The sequence below is a fragment of the Phalacrocorax aristotelis genome, chromosome 16, assembly GCF_949628215.1.
Source record: "Phalacrocorax aristotelis chromosome 16, bGulAri2.1, whole genome shotgun sequence".
Lineage (NCBI taxonomy): Eukaryota > Metazoa > Chordata > Aves > Suliformes > Phalacrocoracidae > Phalacrocorax > Phalacrocorax aristotelis.
In genome coordinates this window covers 8,315,726-8,334,455 of record NC_134291.1, presented here as the reverse complement: position 1 = coordinate 8,334,455, position 18,730 = coordinate 8,315,726, and the positions used below count along the sequence as shown (strand labels likewise).

The 18,730-nt window shown below is 47.7% G+C and overlaps 1 protein-coding gene across 1 annotated transcript in view; it reads left to right on the top strand.

Moving 5' to 3' along the window:
* Nucleotides 1-14,773: 14,773 nt before the first annotated feature.
* ARSG (arylsulfatase G) overlaps nucleotides 14,774-18,730 on the top strand; it is a 41,747-nt gene continuing 37,790 nt past the window's right edge. The window contains exon 1 of the mRNA XM_075111389.1: nucleotides 14,774-14,879. The gene's annotated coding sequence lies outside the window, so the exon portion shown is untranslated. The remainder of the gene's footprint in view (nucleotides 14,880-18,730) is intronic.

Here is an 18,730-nt window from a genome sequence, read left to right as displayed (position 1 = left end):
GATGTCAGACCAGATGATTGCAGAAAAGACTCAAGACTGGATAGTGGGTGATACAAAGATTACCAGGAATTTGTCTAAACAAACTTGTTTATGTAAAATGTTGATGAATTCTGTGTCAAGGGACCTGTTAATTTACTAAAGGTACTCAAAGCTGGTGTCAGTCCAAGAATATAGTCAGTATCACCAAGCTGCTGGGCACTTCTGATATTAGCTGAAGTGGGAAAAATGTTCAGCAGGCTTCTCCCCTGAACCAGCACAAAACCCCCTGTTTTTAATCCTTTCAGATCAGTTTCCCTGTGAACACCAGGGCCTGTAAGATAGCAAGGTGGACCCCGCAATGCTGGTCACTTCTGACAAAGGGGGCCCTGGTAGATAAGCACTATATGAGTCTCAGGCAGAAATTAATTATTTTAATTAAATAACTGAGTCAAATCACTCATTTGTGTTTCCCACTCCTGCTTTAGAGGGGGTGAGGCAACTAACCTTGATGTAACTGTTTACATGGTTCCAATGTTACCATCCTGGCTAAACAAACCGAATCAGCGTGTGGCTTTTCCATGTTCAAACTTACTCTTCATTAGCTACCTGAAAAGGAGCATAGCACGTACTGTTGTATTTCTCTTTAGATTTGTTTCTCTTTCTTTATAGCATGATATAATTTTGGTACAGGAGCTGAAGGATTGATGTTTTCAGCAGACTGATTTTTGTCCTGAAGCAAACAAATGAGTCACAGTTGGCTAGTAAGAGTGGAGCTTGTTCATGTAAACCAGTCTGTGGTACAAGGTCAGGATGTATTCCTAGTGAAGGTGGGAAAGAAGGGAGAAAATCAAGTTTCCCCAAACTTTCTTAGTTCTCTTTGGAGTGAGCTCTGTTTAAAAGGTCACCGTTCGCTGACCATACAGAAATATACCACTGTCTTGTCCAGCCTTCCTGTACTTGAAGGTGAAATTGGTGTTTTAGCGACTGTTCCCTGCTGCAGTGTGCGTTAAACCGAGTTGACTGATACCTGAAAACTGTGGCTGTTCGTCAGGGCTTTAAAAATTTTACCTTACTTTATATATCGCCTGTGGGAGCGTAAGCCATCAGTTTGTGTAAAACAAGCTGTTTTTCTAGAATATCTGCTCTTAAAAAAAAAAAGTCAGGTGGGTTCACTTTCCTCAAAGGCTGTATATTAGACTCATTTTTCTAGTGAGTAGGTTTAAATTTTTCCCAGTAGCTTTAAACTTTGGGGGTGTCAATCCTGGTGACACTTGGCTAGTAACTGTGTTTATGATCAGTCCCAGAAAGCCTGGTCAAACTGCTTCTGCTCACCGTGTTTGGGAGCAGGCTGAGAACTGTGCACGTTTAACATGTCCATTGCCATCGGAAGAGTTCTCTGGTTGTTTCTGTTTAAGGACAGTAGCAGAAGGTTCATTTTCCAAGAATAACATTTGCTGTTTCAAAATGATCAGAAGTTTGATGCCATACCGAATTGTTCACAAGTAGCTTTACAGGTCTTGTCTATTCGATGGTACCATTAACATAGTTGGTGTTTTTCATTACACAGCATTGCAATACAGTGCCATTTTGCAATTTCTTTGCATTGTACTTGAAAATAAGTTGAACTGCAGACTATTTAAAACCGCTTTCCTGCGCTTTCAGTAGCAGTGAGAGCTTACCTTACGTGAAGCCTTTATTGAAAATTATATTTTGTAACAACCTCATAGATCTTTAACAAAACCAAGATTTATATTAGCTTTGTATAAATGTTTGTGGCTTACAATTTTATATGTTTAACTTTTTATAAACTTCCAGGGACGACTACTTATTGTAAATTTTTCTCCTTGCTTTAGTTTAAGGTTTACTATAAATTATTTCAAAGGGAGGTCTTAGAAGAAGCATCACTTCCTTTTTATAAAACAGTTGATTAACAGTTTCAAGTCTCTTACACTCGCTTGTACATTGCTCTGTACATACTCCATTAAAGTGTTGCCTTCTAGCTATTAATATTTGCTTTGCGTACAAAAATTACTGACGACAAATAAACATATACAGCCTCATGTTGGTATTATGAAATTATTTTTTCAAATTAAAAATGTGTGGAGGCAGCCAATTGACACTTTTTTGTTGGTCGGCTAAGGCCAGCTGTTCTGCTCCTGCCACATCTTGTGTTTCAAATAAAATATGTAATAGTCTCTGGTCTCAAGCAAGCTCTTTGCTAAAAGCGCTCATCTTGTTCAGCCTGATTGCTTTCTCTGCAGCAGAGAGGCGAAAGGAAACTGCTGACTTGCATTTGACAACCAGTTTGGTACTCGGTATTTAAAATATTGATGACACTTGCGTGTATTCTGGCGTAAGTGGCAAGCCTCTGTATAAATTATGTATCTCAGTATTGCAGAGTTAGATTTTTTTCTTTTAAGCTATTTTTTGAATAAGCCAGCCTCTACCTCCACTAGAAATGGATCACTGGCTGTTTTGCAACCGGCTGCAATGTTTTGCAACAGAACGTTGATTTCTCCTTGTCAATTTTTATAGGTGAGATACTTGATTTTCCACAACCGCCCTTGGATTTGGCTGGCATGCTGTGGACACTCGATCTTCAAAAATACTCAGGCTGAGTAATGCTTATTTAGAGAGTTAGCGCTCAACATCAGTATTCATCTTGATAACCGGAACAAACTGTAAAAATTCTTAGTGTTTGTGAATGCTGCTGTGGATTCATAGGAGCCTGTGTGCTCTCCCCCAGCCTCTGCATTGTGGAGAGCAGAGCTCACTGTGGGAAGGAGCCGCCTCCGCTCCCTGAAACTAGGAGTTAAAAACCTGTCAGATGCCCTGAAACTTCACCCAGCCCCACAGTGCAGCTTTGGTTCCAGGTCGTGCCTCTTCCTAGGAGGGTTGTTTCTGGGGAATCACAACCTCATCTCTTGACCACTTTTGCACTGAAACAGTTGTATCAAATGAACACCATTTGTGACGTTGCTCTGACTTTGAAAACCAACCTCTTTAAGGTTTTTTTTTTTTTCCTCCACCTGAGGAGTGAGACTGACAACATCTAGAACTCAACAGATTGTGTTAGGTTGTTTGGTTTTGGGGGTTTTTTTAAGCCAACTATTACAAGTGTAATTGCATCAAGGTTCACCTAGGCTTTAGGTAAGCTCTTGTTGACTAAAGCCCTCATTGGGAATCGGTTAGTGTGCTGTACCGTCCAGCAGCACCTCATGGACTCCGGTAACCTTCCCGCACTGATGCACCTGGGGGCTGACAGCGGCGGGGAGAGCCAAAGGAGGGGCAGGGAAGGAGCGTGTTACAGGATTTATGTGAGCAAGTGGAAGTTTCTTCACTTTCACAAAGCTCTTGATTTAACAAAACACCTCATTGCGTGTACAGCTGAATGTAGGTTGGGTTTTCGAGCCTCTTCCTTCCTGTTAAAGTAACTCAGTGATTGCACAATAACTGCATAAGGGAAGGAAAGTGGCGTGAAGCTCTGCCGAAAGAGCTTCCCTGGCTGCCCCGCCAGCAGCAGGAGCTGGTTTCCGAGCTGATCTTAGGAGTCCTGTTCCTGCCGGGCAGCTGACCTGACTGTTAAGCTCTACAGCAGCTGAAGGACAAAGTGCTGGAGGAGTGGCTGCCAAGTGAGCAGGGCCCGTCGGGGAACACGGCTGGAACTAGGGCAAGAGTCCGTACTGGCACAGACCCTGCTGGATTTTTTTTTTTTCCTCTAAACCAAAGCAGAAAAAAAAGGTGATAACATCGAGTCACTTCTGGCCAGCCCACCTAATGCACTGCTTGGCTGTGTTTTCCACACAAGCTGAAATGTTTTCAGAGTGTGTGAAATGTGAGTTACTAGATTAAATTAATGAGAAGGGTCCAGACAGACCGAGTCCCACAAGGTTCTGCAATTGTGTTTTATTTGTGCCTGACTTTAGGTAGTACTGGATTTCTTTTCTCTGCTTTCTTCCCGTGTGTTTCTGTGCACATTTGAAAGTGAGGGGCAAGACATTTGTTCCTGCTGGAGTGCAGCTTCCACCATCAGCAGCTCTGTGGGCTCTGGGATTCTTGCTCACTATTGCTCCTAAGAGAAGGTCCTGCACGATGGCAGAGCGAGCCCTGCGCCAGCCTCTGTGGCAGTCAGTACTTATTCCCGAGTTCAGTAAACAAGCTGCAGATGACTCCAAGATAAGGAATCAAAACATCCAGCAGAAATGAGATGTGCGCTGAGATGGGAGATGCGGTCCGCGCCCATGTGTGCAGCCAAGCTACTGCCTCTGCTCTGCTCCGTGGAGGAGGCCGAGAGTTTGGTTAGTTGTTGAGCACTAGATGTGACAAACCTGGATCTGGGGTGGGCTGTTGCGAGCAGAGGTCTGCTTCAGTGCTCGCAACTCCATATGAAGGTTAATATTTAAAGCCTATGTCCTCCCCGCTGCCGGCCCTAAGCAGCAAGTTGTGTGTTTGCTGTTCCTCAGGCAATGAGGGCTGTAAGGTGCTGGAGAATAAGGCAGGAACATGTTTGTCAGCAGACGCAGGACGTGAATAAATCTCATTTCTCTGCCTGGATGGTTTGAAACATGGTGACCCAGTACAATGACGCTGATCAGTGCAGACTGGTTTTTATTAATACAGGACTTACAGAGCAGGAGGAAGCACAAGACCCTACACATCCAGCAAAGTGACTTTTCCCCACTCCCAGTTCCTATATTCAATACGGTGGATTGTGCCTGTATAGAAGATGCTGACTGCCCTCCCATGCTTCCTCCTAGTGACAGGCAGCGATGCTTAGAACCAAAATCCATGCCTGATTTCCAGTTAGCACTGGGCCAAACCTTGTATGGTTTTTAGCCACATTGCAGGCTCTGTCCTGTGTTCTCTCTCTTACGTTGTCTGCGGCAGCCTCTTATGTAGAAGAAAGGCACAGGAAAAAAAAAAGAAAAAAAAAAAAAAGGCATGTATTTTAATGTTAACGCTCCCCCAGACGACCTTCTGCGCTGACTGAAAGAATGAATGACTGTTTCCATGTTAACTGTATACCATGCAAATGATGTTTGTGGGATGACACCAACCGTGAATAATTTACCTCCAGCAACTCACCACATCAGGCTGTTACAGCAGTAAGCACTTCCACAATTAGTAGGCGTGATCACCAGCCCTGACGTGAGGTTCAACTCCGAGTGCTCTGCGTACCCACGGTCTTTGCATGGGAGTTGTTCTTTGTTTTCAGCTTTTATAGAAAGAAAAGGCAATAGCTATAAATGATACAGATCTTTATGTCATTGCCTAGGCATAATCTTCTGCACTTTATGAGCAGGATTCTCTTTTGTTAATCCAAAATCTAATGGTGGGAGCAGCTGTGAATTGATGACCGTTTCCTGTTGTAGCCTCCATTTTCCCTGAAGAAAAAGGAAGCAAACAAAAAAACTTTGGTGAAACCAGCATTTTCAAAGAGTTATTAACATTAGGATTTGCAGGGGAGCAAGTTGAGCAAGCCTTCAGCAGCAACAGCCTTCTTACATCATGTCTGGCATTTGCTAAAAATTGTCTTAGAATTAAGGGGAAAACTTCCTCTTTCATTCATGCAGATGACCCAGGCAGCCTCTCCTTCCCCCTCTCTCCCATCCCTACTTACAAAACTTCAGGAGGAAAGGGGATGTGGTGCAGCTCGTGCCCAGCAAAGTGCCGGGTGCCAGGTCTGGTGCAGGGCAGGTGTGCTCAGGCTGGCTGCGGGCGCTCTGGTGCACTGGGAGCGATGGTACCCGCTGCTCAGGGAGTTCCTGCTTGATGCAAATCTGTGATGCCCTTTATAAAACCACAACCAAACCAACCTCAGAGTTTCTCGTTGCATCATCCGCTGCGCTTCACAAGCCTGGGAAGGGGACGTCGGCCTGACGTGACTCTGCCAGGTCCGCAGCGAAAGCCTCCCCAGCTCTCCCTCCTCCTCTGCTCCCAACGCCTCTCCCCGCCGATGGCATTACATCTCTGCTCACTGCAGGAAACCTTTCTGCTGTTCCTTCTCTCACCTCTGCAATTGACAGGGACAAACAGTACTAAATACTTTTTTCCAGCATGTAGCAAATCCTAAATGCTCCTCCTGTTTCCAGTGAAACGTTGCCTTTCATTGGACTTATAATAAAGCGGTGCACAATCACCTCTGCTGTCTTTTATCTGGGGATGCCACTGGGGTAAGGGAACATTTTTACATGTAGAAATGTCAGCAGCAAGTCACCGTGGCTGTTTCCTTGTCATGCCAAAGCACTGATTGATACCGTTACAAGATTTCTTCCTTTAGAAAGGCAACCCCAATTGCCTGAACCAGTAGGTTAGATACACGGAGAGTATTGAGACATTTAATGTTCAAATTAATTGCCAAAAGTCTCTCTTATCTAAGAGCCTAACAAGGTAAAGCGTTTTGTTTTTCCCTCTTCACAGAAGCAGGGATCGAATGTGAAAGCATCTGGAGGACAGCCAGCCATTTCGCTGGAGCCAGCCTTCCCACTCCGTGTCTCCATACCCTGTCTCATTTGCTTGCAGCAAGACAAATGTCTGTGATGATGCCAAAGTCAGGAGAGCAGAGGAGGAATACATGGTCTGGCACCTTCGCCTACTGCTGTGGCTCTCCTGGGAAGTGGAAGTCAGTAACTGTCCAGGCAGGCAGGGAGCCTGCTGTTCCTTGGATGAGAGTTGCTGCCCATGTTGAGGGTTTCTTGGGGCTAGCAGCTTCACGGGCCATCTACAATCAGTAGGGGGGAAAAAGCACCTCCAGAGAGCAATTCTTACCCTGAAATAGTGTCCCAGGTAGCTCAGGTGAGCCACTCCTCAGCAGTGCCAGAAGCGACTTGGTCTCTGCACTCGCTTTCAGACACCTCCAGTGAAATGAAACCATCTCCACCACAGCATCTTTGTGCTGTATTTCCCTGACAAAGAAAGGGAAATTAGTGTAGAGCACTCTTGAGGTCCTTGGAGAAGAGGTCTCCTCTATCTTCTTGCTGAGGGTTATTTTCAGTGCAGGGTACCTCTTTGTGGCAGGGTTTCAGTGGTCCCATCTCCACATTCCCTTTTGTAACAGTCACAAGGCGTTGCAAATGAATGGCTCCAGGTCTTGGCAATGGTGTAGGAAATAACCCCACGTGTTTTACTGTTCCTTAAAAGCAAAAGAACAACTAAATCCTCATTTAAATTCCCACTTCCGTAGCTGGAGCTCTTTGGATCGCACATTTCTTTAGCATGGGCTGACTTTTTCCTCCATCTTGTGGTCATACAGATTTCTATTTGTGCAGACACAAATGTCACCCCATCTTTATGTCTCACCTGGCATGGGTAAACAGCCCGGGAAGAGCTCCTAACGCAATGCTTATGAAAAATAGGCCAGAGCTGAAAATATCAGTACGATAAAGAGCAGATCTGCAAGGCACAGCTGGTTTATTTGGCTTAAATGGCAAGGTTATTCACTGCATACAATTCTGTTTGAGCCCCCTAACATTCCGAAGCAAGCACGCAGCATGGTGCCAGCGTCACGCCACGTATGTGCCCCGAAAAGTGTTGGAAACATCTGGGCTGCCTCTGTTTGCTTCAGACCAAATCATCACAGAGGAGCCGTGAGGCGGAGGGAGAGCCACTGTGATCTGGGCGCAGGACTGGATTCCAGGAACATCCAAGCACTAAATATAGCAGCCGTGCTCGCTCAGCGGCTTCAGGTCAAGGAGATAATGTCCTGCTTTGGGGCAAGGCTACGGGAGAAATCACATCACCCTAAAGGAAGGTGTGAAATTCAATCCCTAGCACCACATCAGCAACGCCTCCTGGGAATCCCGGGATCGCTGTCTTTTCATTGTTCCACGTCTCTTTGAAGTGCTTGAGAGAATAATGAAATTATATGGGGAAAAACCAGAATATTAATATATTTATTTTGGAACCATGGGCTAAACTCTTCCTCTGCCTGAACATAGGACCTTCCAGCAAGCCTCATTAATGTTTGTAAAAGCTTCTGGACACAAAAAGCATCACGTGAGTGTAAAATCTTAGAGCTTTTGTTTGTTGGCTTGTTTTATAAAAACACCAAAAAACTATTAGGTATGTTGGGGAAATGCCACTTCTGGCAGGGGAATAGCAAGGACCCACCTGTACAAACCAGTAACCCCAGGAAAAATGCCTCCTGGTTGCATGCGTGGAGGCAGGCAATCCCCTGCAGGGTTCCAACTCCATGATGAGAGCGTGGTCACGGTGCCTCATCACTCACGATGCTTTTCCCCCCCATTTCTGCAAGTTCTACACAAATTGTCCTCCCGAAAGGGCGATGCTCTAATTACAAAGACCACAAAGGACTCCTTCGCTTGCTGCTGCTTTCACGCAGGTCTTCTAAAACTTTTGAATTAGCAACTTTTAAATTAGCTGTATTAATAAAATATTTGTTGTCTCTCTCATGCACGTTTTAAATTAATAATTGCAATCCTGTTGTAAATACACGCTGGAAAAAAAAACAAATCAACAACAAATGCAGCACGTGAGTCCTGGTGCACCTATTTGCCTTGTATTTGATCAGCTGTTTTGGGGATGTGGAGCTCCTTTCTGAACCAAAAGCTGAATTACAGCTCAGTGTCGTGGTTTTGTCCCACACCGATGGTTTTTTTGGTGCTGCGGATTGTGGGTAACATTGTGTTTGTGTGTTTTTAGCCTCATGTATTGCCTTGCTTGGATGGGATGGCAATTAGCAAAGCCCTTGTTCTGTGGCAACAGAAGATACCCAGCATTGCAGTTACTGCAAACATCTGCGTTGCCGTTATGCATTATTTTGACCACTGCTGTGTAGTTCTGATTTCCTTTAATTATTGGTTAAGATGGCAAATACCAATGCAACAAATTCTTGGCATTATAAGGAATTGCAAAAGGTTACATGTATATTGGGGGCATGTTATAAATGCCATTTAGCAGCAAGTGCATGTATTTTTCTCCTAAGAAATCGATAGAAATTTGAAATTCATTAAAAACTGGAATAAGTGGGAGTATTACTGCTCCAAGGAAGAGCCGTGAAGCGAGTTGGTTGACCAAACTGAGGAACAGAGGGGACTTGAGGCTCTTTGTCACTCATCAGAGCGGACCCGTCTAACGGAAGACAGTTCGCAGTGCCTTGTGCTGCAGAGAAGGGCTGTGAGCGCGGTTTAACGCTCCCTGTCTCGCCAGCCCCATCCCAGCCCCAGCAGCTGCTGGATTCTGTAATTTTTATTCGCATAGGTTGTTCCCTTGCAGCCGGCAGGATGATCTAAGAGCTGCAGGCTCCTGCTTCAGGAGCTGGTTGAAGTGCTCTGTAATAGCTGCAAAGTCTGGGCTTTGCCAGCCATCAAGGCTGGGGAATAAACTCCCCACGTTGATGCAGCGGTTAGCTGGAGGCTTTGCCTTTTGTTGGTCATAATTATATAGAATTTAGGTTCTAGCTTCAACAGTAAAGATCAGACTCTTGTCAAGCCCGTTTAAGAGAAATTTTCTTTGGGTACAGTAATACAATCTACTGTTTGGGCATTCTTAATAGTCATTTTTATCTGATGTGGTCTGCTAGGAATTTTGCTGAGCCCACTTAGTGTCCATAGGGCTAGGAAGATTTCCCCACTAGCAGTCAACAACAGATTCAAGCATGTGTCTTACTCTTCTTTCTGCTTTTGTAAAGTAATATTTCAATGATCTGTGAAGCAAAAAAAAAAAAAAATCTTGGCTGGTTTGTCCTGAGGCTGAAGCCTGCAAAGGGAGTTTGGTCTTGAAAGCCTTTCTTGGGAATATGATTGTGCGTGGATGCTCAGGCCGCCCAGCCCAGTAATGTGCACTTACACATGTAAAAACAGTCCTGTGTGTTCACAGCTTTCCTCTATATTGCTGCTTTTTTCCTGAAAATAGCCTTTGTATTGGTGGTTTGGGTTTTGTTTCTTTTTCCTGCTTTTTTTCTTTTCAGGGAACCTCTTCAAATATCTAAAGAAGAAAGAGCCCAGAGATGCTTTTGGTATTGTGGGAATAACCCTGATGAGTCTTGGAATTTCATCATTGGACAATTTCTTTGACAAAAGAAGCACAACTTTTTTAAGTGTCGACAACTAAAATGACCTTCAAAATATGAACAATCAGCTCAGTAATAGGAAAAACGCCAAATCACGCTTGCTGTTGAAGGGTGGTGGAAGGCGAGCGGGGATGCTCGGTGCCTAGCGGTTTGCTTTATGCAATTTTTAGAAGGCTGATGAATTTCCAACTCGTTAAGTTCTAGATCATTTGGAAAAGGCAGGGACATGGGTAGTATTGATTCACCGCCCTGCTTAGGCATCCTTTCCTCTGCCGAGTTTCCCAAGCAGATAAAACAAAGAAGGGGAATTCCTAAGAAATGCCGGCTGCCCTGTCGCTTGCAAGCAGACTTTTCTGTTTTAGGGGGAAAAAAAAGTATGCTGGGTTGTTTTTGCACACTGAAAATCGTCATTACATGTGAATGACCGGAGACAAGATACTATTTTGCTGTAAAGTGAAGGCAAAGAGTGTGAAAAGATCGTAGGGGAAAGAGAGCCAGGCCGTGAGCGACCTCGTGCCACGTTCAGAGTTTGCCTCCTGGTCGCAGCAGCATCCTCCGATGCCCGAACCTTACCAGACATACTCTCTTTGGTCCTTCCCTCACAAAACCGTGGCTGTGCTCGTTAAAGCTGGTGTGTATCAGGCTTTCCTAAAGACACCCCGCTTAAAGAGGTTTGCGTAGTGGCAGGGTGAGGGTGCAGGCTCAGCTGGGAGGGTACGTGGGCACGGACGGTAGCAACCCCGCAGGGACTTCAGTGAGAAATAAAGCTTTAAAAAGCCGGAGAGCGAGGACGTCGGAGGGGGTTCCAGCTGCCCGCGTGAGCTTTGGCATCCCAGCTGCAGCCTGTCCTGCGGCTCATCTTTTCCATCCCGTGGCTAACGCGGCTCCGCTCTCCAGCGGGCTATCTGCCCCTCGGCAGGGCCAGGCCCTCGGGCGCTGCGTGGCGGTGGCCCACGCCGGCTCTCCCGGCTTTTGCGGGTAGTTGGCACCCCCCGGGAGCCGCCCGCAGCCCGTCGCCCCCCGCGCGTGGGGCAGGCCCGGCCCGGGGGCCGCGGGTGCTCCCGCCCCGTGGTCCCTGTCCCGAGTGGCCGGGCAGGCGCGGCGCGGCCCCGCGGGGATGGAGGGGGCCGGCAGGGGGCGCCCGCGGGCCGCGCAGCGCGGGTCACGGGTGGGACCCACGCCGGGGGGGCGCGGGGGTGGTCCCGGAGCTCCCCCTCCCGGGGCGGTGGGACCCGGGGCTGGGCCGGGGGCTCCTTCCCCTCCCCCAGCCTGCCCCGGTCCGGGGGCTGCCCTGCAGCTTCTCGGGGCCCGGAGCCCCCCTGCAGTGGTCGGTGTGGAGGAGCGGGGGGAGGTGAGGAAACGAGGGTAGGAGCAATTTGCCTAAGGCAGGCTGTCCGTCAGACCCCGGCCTTGAACTGGGGCGGGTTTTTGCTGTCGGTGGGTCCCTGCCCGCGGCTGCAGGGCTCCAGCCACCTGGAGGGATCGGGCAGACCTCCCCCGGCCCTCTGCCCACTTTCTTTGCGCAAGCTGCGGGCTGCCGTAGGCTCCGGCATGATAGAAGGATGTAGGGTACGGAGACCGGGCACTCGTGGCACCCAACCTTTTCTTTCCTCCCCTTCGGCAGGGCTAGAGCTGTGCCGCTGGCACCCACCGCGGGGCCCTCCCGCCACCCACCCCGCCGCCGGGGCATCGCTGCCCACCCCGGCGGGCAGGGCAGACCCCGGCAGAGTTGGTTCTGGTGGCACAGGAGAGCTGGCAGAACCCGCACCTGTGGCACGTGTGCCAGCACCGCCCGCCAGCTGCTTCCCAGGAAAGTCACCCAGTGCCCTGCAAAAACCAGTGCTCACGCGTGTTAGCAGCACATCTTCAAAGCCGTATCATCACCCGTTCCCAAGGCCTCCTAGAGACAAGGGTGTCCAGGAGCAGTGTGTTATCACCAGAATGCTCGGGGCAGATTTGGCCGCCCTTCTCCCTGGGAGCCTTGTGCCTGGCTGGGTGGGTGCCTGTCCCGTGGAGGGGCCGTCCCGCGGGGCCCTGGGCGTGGGTACCTGACCCCTGCCTCCGTGAGCTCGGCCTGGGAACCAGCACCTCCCGCTTGAGACTGGCTTGCAACACCAATGGTGCACATCAGTCAGCCTCGTTTTTTAACTTCCTTGCAGGATGAATTTCACAACCCCTACATTAGTTTGTGTTTCAGCTGTTGCTGTAGATACTGTATCTTCTGTCTGTGCATGTTTTCTTGTTTTTCTCATCTTTCTACAGTCTTACAGATGTAAAAAACTGAAGGAGCACATAAGTTCAGGGTTTCCAAAGGAAACTGTGGTCTGAGACATGCAAAGAAATGTCAGTGGTAGAGAGTTATACTTGTGGTTAGTAACTGTTTATTTGTTTTGCTAAGTAGAAGCAGGTGTTACAGAAGAGTCAGGGTATTTGGGGAAAGAGGCAGAAGGGTTGCGTTGGTCACACGGGTTGGGGGTTGAAAACCTTCTCACCAGTATTAACCATATTGTTTTTAAATACAAGATGCAGAATGCAGTGGAGAGGGAGAATTGTTTTGCTCTAGTCTTTCAACATTAAGATTAAGATCTTTCAACTTCCTTATTTCATTTTCATTTAATGTGCTACATCTTGAAGACCTTACTATCAAGGAATGCATGAAGACAATAGTGAAAGAGTGGCCAGTGGCAGGAACCCAAATGTGTCCACCAAAACCCCTACAAGTGTTCACGGAGAGCCGCAAGTGATTATTAAAACACCTTGATGTGCTGCAGGCCTAAAGCATATAAGCAGGGCATATAGTATATGCTGAAAAGCTCATGTATTTAAAGGGTTACTTTCTGTCACTTACTACGGACTATTCTAAAATTTACTGTCTGACAAGAAACTACCAGTGCACTAAAAATTCTTCACTGAAAAGCTCATGTTTGTATCATCTCTTGGCTGACACTGGTTGCTAACAAGATGCTACAGTATTTGGTCTCTGCTGATGCCATGTGTATCCAGGAATGTTTGTTTCATGTTTGTCTTCATGACCTTGAACACTTCTTTTCTAAATAGGGTCTGGGATGTGTTGTATCCCACACAGCTGCAGGCGTCTTGCGTGGTTTAGTTCTTCATGTTTTATAAGACTAATAATGAAATTGCAGGAACGAGAGTCTCTGTGTAGAAGTGGAAAGGTGTTGGCGGGTGAAAAGGGCAGCTATGAATGAACAGCTGGGTGCTGGGGCACTGGCACCACTCAGCACGTGATACCTGCTGCCTCCAAGTACAAGATCTGTCCATAGCGTGGGTTGCAAGGAGAGGAGCGAAGTCCAGTTGCATCTAAGAGTTTGCATGAAGATCAAGGGAAGGTGCCTTGAACTTTAATCCAGGTTATTTACACAGTTGGGTTTTTTTTTTTCCTAATCAGGTTCACAGCTCTAATTGGCGCTTTGTGCAAGAGGTTTAATTTCCTGTGTCAGGATGTTATTTTTAATTACTGTGACCAGGATTTGGTTAGGCTTCCGTTTTTCTTCACATCACCCAGGTAGGATGCTTCCTCCTCTATGCTGGTAAATTGACTCCCTCATACCAGGGCCCCAGATCAGACTGACAGGGGAGAGTTCCCACTGTGCACAATTTTCAGGATTAATTTTTGCTCTCTGGTTCACTAATCTGCTTCCGTGCCCCCTTCCTGGTCTTACACACCGTGAGCAATTAGTTTATCCAAAGTGTGTGAATAATCTGCTATTCTGGCAGTAAAAAAGTACATGCCCGAGTGCATCTATATATGTCTAAAAAATTACTCTTTTGGAATAGAATCACTTATACATTCTGATATTTATTGCTGTTGTTTCCTTGCTTATTAAAGTTGAATTTAACATAGATATATATTATGTCCAGTTATCACTTTACACAGTGTGCGTTGGCCAGTTTGGCCCCCTCTGCTGCAATGAAGGTGCTTTTTGCCAAGGAGAAATCCAGCACGTAGGTCAGGCTGCAAGATCAGTGTCTAGTCCCTGAAGACAAAGCTGAGGTTGAAATTCCTCTCTCATTCAAAGCTCTGCAAAAGACAGTGAATAAAAATCTTTGAGATGCAAAGGTACCGGTACAGATCTGGGAAGGATAGGGGTTGTGTCAATGAAAACATTTTACAAACTAAAGCTTGAACATGGTTTTGTATTTAAATATTTGGGTGATCAATTTGCATCAGGATTTGCTCTAACTGCTGTTGAGGGAGTGGGTTTCCACCTTCTCTTTTCTGAGTGCTCTTGATTGTGATATTGGAAGAAGCTGTGAAGGGCTCTGATCCTCACCAGGGGAGGCAGGAGGAGAACGGTCAGCAAAAAGGAGAAGAAACAGAAAAACTGCCTTTATGCCTTCAGATTACTTTCCAGGTAGTTTATTTATTGTATTTTTCTTCTAGTGGAGTATGGGGAATTCATGAGCTACCAAGGGAGGGGAAGTCTTGCAAGGCCAGCGGCGTTTCTGTGCAGCTGAAGGTGGACACGAGTGTTGAACAAGGTGCAGTTTGGAGTTTTCAAGCGAGGGCAGAGATGAAACCCCTCGCTGGATTATGTGCAGCTGATGTTTGAGCAGAAAAGGGCTGTGTTTTGTGAGCAGCAAGGGAACGACTGTCTGTCGTGCAAGGGCTTGCTGGAGGTCGGGGAGCAGATTCCTCTGGTGGTACTGAGCAGGTGGGGGTGGGATGTGCCCCCTCTCACCCACGGGGTCTTGCCGGGGGGCCCTTTGCTGCGGGACGGTGGCGTGGCCGCCTCGCCTGGACTCCCCAGCCCGCGCTCCTCCCCTCGGCGTGGACACGGGGAGGAGCGGGGCTCCCGGGATCACGCCGAGGCGGGGAGGACTAAAACATGGCAGGCAGCTCTGCACAGTGAGTGCACAGGCTTTTGCTCTGGGTTTTCTAACTGCGTCTGGGGGGGACCCAGCTTCGCGCTGGCATTCCCTGGCAGTGCCAAACTGCCTGGAGCCCTTTGCTCGGTGGGACCAGTTGGCAGGAGCCCATCCCTGCGGCACGGGAGGCCTGCAGCACCCACTGGCGCCTGGGGCTGCCCCGCAGCGGGGCACAGGGCCAAGGCTGTGCGTGGCTGATGCTGATATGCCATTCTTGCCACAGCCTGGGGTGTGTAGGGAGGGAGATAAAGGCACACGGGGCGTTTGGTGGCTGTTACTTGGTACGGTGAGGGCAAACTCGGAGCTTGCACCGGAGGCCTGGGGCTGCAGCAGGAGGAGGGGAAGGGAGTGATTTCAGAGCAAGCAGGGAGCCCTGTGGTATGTGGGAAGGAGCTGGCTTTTCTGGGGGTTCAGCTCCAAGCACGGCCCAGGCTGCTGCTCCATGTGTGTTTTCCAGTTCCTAGTTTCCTGGCGTGCACGTTGCCATATTCAGCAAAGGCTGACTTGTCCCCCAGCGCTGCTTTTGGAGGAGCAGCAGAGGCACATCCTGTCCCGCATCCACAGGGATGCATCCCGTCCCGTGGCGAGGCTGGCTTCTGGTGCCAGGCTGCGGAGGGCACACTGCCCCGCTCCTCCCTCCCCTCCGTGCAAACCAGAGCCTGCTTTCACACCTGGTATGGGCTCTCTAGGAGAATGCAATGTGGGAATGTCAAGGTGTAGTAATTGCTGTGCCAGCTCCTGCCTGTGGATGCTGAATCTTGAGTAGCAGTGGCCATGCGTGTCGAGGCGTCCTCAGATCCCCTCTGTGCTCTGGCTGCCAGGGCCGGCTCCAGCCGGGACACGCAGCCGCTGTGCGGTCACCGCCGGCAGAGAGAGGCAGGGTCGCAGACCTGCGAGGGGAAGGATTTGGGTAAGTTTGGTCAAGCGCTGTGCCTGGGAGCAGAAAAAAGGCTTCCGCAGCAGGTTTGTCCAAGTGGCAGTGTCAGAATCAGACCTTGTCACATAGCTCTGTATCCTTCAGGTGTTCTGTGCATCCGGCACTGCGTTATTTAGTCATTCATTTACAGTCAGGTTATACCCTCTGTAGGAAGCCTTCCCTACCATCACACACGGCGTGGAGGTGCAGCGCGGGCCACGCATACAGGCTGTAGTGCTGGGGGTTAGGGCACCGCGGGGGAAGCTGGCCCTGCTCGCTCAGTGCCCAGTGGAGGTTAGGAGGGAGCGTCACCCTGTTACTGTGCTTGGGCAGCGCTGTGTGGGGTGCCCATGCTCGCCTCCTGCAGTCCTTGAACCCCAGGTATAACTCTGCAAATGGTCTTTGCTCTTCACTGGTGATTTTGGGTCTTTGTCTCATTTTGCAACATTAAAAAAAAATACCAGCCACATCAACAGCAAAGTGCAAAAGCCTTGATGTGCTTGAAGTGCTTAAAATGCTTTGATAGCTTCCTATAGCACAAGCCGGCGGAGATTAAAGTGAATTAGCGGAGCAGAAAGGCAGTGTCACTGGGGAGAGCAGGCTGCTGAAGCAGGAGCACAGGGTGATGCTCAGCACCCCCGTTCGCCATCGCCCGACTCGGTCTCGCCGCCGCTCAGGCTCTTTGGGGCTGGTTTGGGCCGTTCCTCTGCCAGACTGACTGCGGCAAGTAGCCGACAGCAGATAAAGTAGAAAAAGACGTTCACAACATTAATGAAAGCTTTGACAAAAAGGAAGTGAGGGAAACTATTGTCTCCTTGGCCTTGTTCTCATAATGTCTGTGTGTAATAAGTCTTTTGGTTATGCTTGTGGCTTCTGTGACAAAGCAGTGATTTAGGGGGCTGTCTTTAGAGAGGCAGAGCTGCTCACATGGGCCAAAGTGCTGGTAAGTAATATTTTACCACAAATTGTTGTAACTGGAGCTTGACAACTGCAGTAGGAAGGAGGATGGGGGTTTGCATTTGATTTACTAGTTGACTTACTGCAATTTGCAAGAGTGAGCTTTGTGCTAGCGCAGCCACGAAATTGAAAATCCTGCAAGTAAAAGTCCATGTGAGTGAAACTGGGGAGGGGAAAACTGTTTTGCTGCCAGGATCCCCAGAGGTCGCCTGGATCAGTGGGAGGCACGCATGCATCGCGGCTGCAAACTGGCTTCTCAAACTGACGGCATCTCGGGATGCCCGGGAGCCTTTCCCACGCATCGCCAGTGCAGTATGACGGTGGGAACCAGAGGTCCTGTCTTTTGGTGTGGACATCAAGTATAAAATAATTCCTCTGGGCAGCAGTGCTTTCTCTCTGACCCTTCAAACCAAGGCAGAAGTTAAAGGGATGTTCTCCTAAACCCAACCGGTGAGGCGTCTTTAAGATGAGCTTTAAAGAGGGAGGGAGGAAGGCTGCTGCTTGGGCTTGCATCACTGTGAAAATTCAGGTCATGTTTACTACGGGCAGCTGGAAAATTATGATCTCAGATGCTAACAAGTAACATCTGAAAGGAAGCATTAAAACATTTGAGCTGTTTTGTAAGCACCTACTTCACTTTTTTTCCAAAACCAGTTTAGCTATTTTTAAGGATTCATTTGTCCTGTTAGGTACCTGATGTTGGCTTATCTAAAATAAGTGAAAAAGAACAAGAGGTTGCCCTTCCTTTGAATTTCAAATGGAAAAATTATTTTGTCGGTTGTATTTGTTTTTTTTTTTAAAGACCCCAAAACAACAAACAACCCCACTGTACAGCTTCCTTTCTGCTTCAGAAAGGGTAGTTACCTACTGTCTGAGGGCTTTTTGTCCTTCTGCAAGCTGACCTTGTGTAATTTCCTTTATTTACATTTGGCTGGCACTGGCCTCATTGACTACAAGAGTTTATACAACCACTTTTGAGAGGAATACCGAGGCTTGCAGAAGCGAGTTTTGCCCCATGTTGTACTCTTACTTACCAGTACAAAGTAGATACACAATGCTACTGTATAAAAATAAGTAGTATTATGCTATTTTATTCTGTCCTTAATGCCTTTATACCAGGATAACAGAGGAGGTTGTGGGCAATTAATTTAAACCAGGTGGGAAAAATTACTCGAAATTGTTTCTGTGCAGGGAGACATCTGATAGCGTTACAGTTTTATGTGCTTTTATTTATGTGAACAGCATGCAGCCTTTGTAATGCCTTTTTTTTTTTTTTGGGGGGGGGGGGGTTGTTTTGAGGAAGCTGTCGCAAATAATGTTTTTTCACTGCTGTAAGTGAGCCAGAGTCAAATTTGGAGACAGATCAGCATCCCAGGACTTTGGTATTTGCATTAAGTCTGCTCCACTTGCATGTGTGATCACCTCTGTTCTAGAACTTCTACAACCAGAATGAAAAGAAATTGCTCTTAATACATATCAGTGGCATGATGAGTCCTTCAACAAGGAGTTAATTTCCAAGTCTAACACATGCACTGATATTTGGAATTAGGCAACGTGGCACCGTTACTCCTTGTAGGGTTTGGTGATGCTAGGCATTACGGGCTAAGCAGGGAAGGGCGTAGCTCAGCTGGTGTAGAAAGAAATAAGGTTTGAGAGAGAGAAAATTGCCCTTTAGTGCAACTATCCTGCTATTTAGTAGCTTGATTTCTGATACATGAGCTGCCTTGCCTGGCATGGAGAAAGTATTCTGCAATTCAGAGGGATGATAAAATAATTACATGATTGCATGCTTCTTGAAGACATGAGGAGAATGTTCCTAAATGCCACCAATTCAGTTACCACTCGAAAAAGAAAAGGCTCCTTCTAATCAGGCCGCCCCGGGTAAGGGTTTACAAGAGTACCCTTGAGGTCAGCGCTAATCTACCAGCTTCCACGCAACTCATTTAAAAGGAGGTAGG